Raw genomic sequence first — 2,276 nt, forward strand, 5'->3', positions numbered from 1 at the left:
TGCACCATACCCTAAACCTTGCTGGTTATCAAGAAGTTCACCAAGGTCCCTAGACATCTTCAAGACACATTTGGAAAAGAATATTGATGTTTGTGTATATTGACATGCAAACACACATGCAGACACACACATACCGTGAAGCCTTGAAAGGAGAAGTCACTTAATTTCTGGAAATAGTGGGTAACGTTTACTCACTGCTGACTCCAGGCCAGGCACTGTGGGAGCACTCCCCGGGCATGATCTTTAATCCCTGTGAAGATCCTTTGAAGTAGACACAGCACATTCCTAATTCACGAGGAAGAAACTGCGCATTCGCTCACGCAGCCGACGGGACAGAGCTGGGCTGTTTCCCAGGGTCTCTTGGTCCCAGAGCCCGAAAGTGAACCTGTAACGTATCTTTGTTCTTTACATTGGTGTCAGAACCAAGTCTATCATCAGCTGGCTTGTCTTGCGAGTTTGTGTGTTTTCTCCCCCATCATCCCGCGAAGACGGCTTACTGTTTGCTCTTTCGTGTCCAGGGATTTTAGCTACAACAACGTTTGATCGTTTTTTCCCCAGCAGCTTCTTAATGCTGCACAAAGCTGTATTAGAAAGAAAAGAAGATTTTCTATCCATAATTTTACTCCCAAACAGTGAGCCAGGAAGCAAGAGAGAGTGAGGAGGTGGGGTTTTATGGATGCACTAAGGCCCTGTCTGTATGCTGATGAATTTCTGAAAAGAAAACTGAACTAGCGCTCTGAGAAAGCCGGCATGTGTCTTTATTACGGTAGACATGTGGGTCCTCCAGGTAAACAGCTGAGCCCTGATTCCTCTCTGAGGAGCCATACACCCGTGCAGTTCTGCATCTGATAGCCTGAAGTCAGGAAACCAAAGGCAAGGTTTTTGTTGGGGCTTTGTGAATTCAGCCCCTTTCCTGCTTCCTATCCCCAGTGATGCATGGTCCTGAAAACAGTAAAGATGATGGAAATTGTAACCAACAGCTTAGTAAATATGCAGGTCATTTTTTCTTTCTTATTGCTTTGGGAAAGATGGCATTACAAATTTGCCAACTCATTTTTTTCCCCAGGCAGTGAAAGCAAAACTATCTGTTGAAGTGTGTGGAGATGCCAAAATCCTGCTGAGCAGCCCCCAACATCTGGAATTCAAACTGCTGCAAATGCAGGGAGCAAGAAAGCTATTCTCCTGCTGTTCCCGGCAGATAAAGTCATGCTCATTAAGGCTTAGAATGATATCCAGGGATTCAGTTCGACTGTGAAAATCGCTATTGTCTTGTGAAAGTCCTGCCTCATGCTACTGAAATCTCATCAAAGAGCATGAGATGCTGTCTAAAATAAGGCTGATATTTCCCTCTGTATATACGTTCTCAATTAAAGGTACTTTTATTTAAACACACAGCCATTTGATATACAGTAAATGTTTGCTTACCCAGAACTCAGGCAAATAAAAATTTTTAGTTAGCCTGTCACTCAGATGGCCCGAGTAGTAAAGAACCCGCCTGCCGATGCAGGAGACATGAGAAACTCAGGTTCAGTCCCTGGGTCGGGAAGATCCCCTGGAAGAAGGCATAGCGGCCCACTCCAGTATTCCTGCCTGGAGAATCCCGTGGACAGAGGAGCCTGGTAAGTCCGCAGGGTCGCAAAAGAGACACAGCTGAGTGGCTCAGCACACAAGCACAGCTCAGGGTGCAGGGTCGGATTATCTCCCTGTGAGCTAAGCAAAGGCACTCACAGTCGGGCAGAGGGCAGAGTCCTCTGAGACAGGTGCCAGGTATGAGTGTAATAACAAAAGCAATGGAAAGCAAGTCAACGAAACAGCTCCAGTGTGGAGTCAGAACTGGCTTCTCCCTGGATCAAGCCCAACAGTGGATTTTCACAATGATGAGCCTGTTGTCTTACAGCATTTTTACATTTCTTTTCTATCATCAATATGACTTCCCTGGTGGCTCAGACGGTAAAGCGTCTGCCTACCATGCAGGAGACCCAGGTTCGATCCTTGGGTTGGGAGGACCCTCTGGAGAAGGAAATGGCAACCCACTCCAGTATTCTTGCCTGGAAAATCCCATGGACGGAGGAGTGTGGTGGGCTACAGTCCATAGGGTTGCAAAGAGTCGGACATGACTGAGCGACTTCACTTTCACTCACTTTTCTATCATCAAAGATAGATTAAATTCTGTTGAGTATATATATGTTTAGTATTTTGCACGTGTATTTGAATTATTTCATCAGTTTTAACTAGGGTGCAGGATGGCAGCTGCTCCCTTCGGGCCTCCTGCGGGC

General features: G+C 46.2%; 1 non-coding gene across 1 annotated transcript; it reads left to right on the forward strand.

Annotated features, from left to right (window-relative positions):
* The first annotated feature begins 1,932 nt into the window (after positions 1-1,932).
* On the forward strand, positions 1,933-2,004 carry TRNAG-ACC (transfer RNA glycine (anticodon ACC)). Its single transcript has one exon. It is a non-coding gene; the product is annotated as a tRNA-Gly (tRNA).
* The last annotated feature ends 272 nt before the right edge of the window (positions 2,005-2,276 follow it).

This window comes from Dama dama, chromosome 23 (assembly GCF_033118175.1).
Source record: "Dama dama isolate Ldn47 chromosome 23, ASM3311817v1, whole genome shotgun sequence".
NCBI lineage: Eukaryota > Metazoa > Chordata > Mammalia > Artiodactyla > Cervidae > Dama > Dama dama.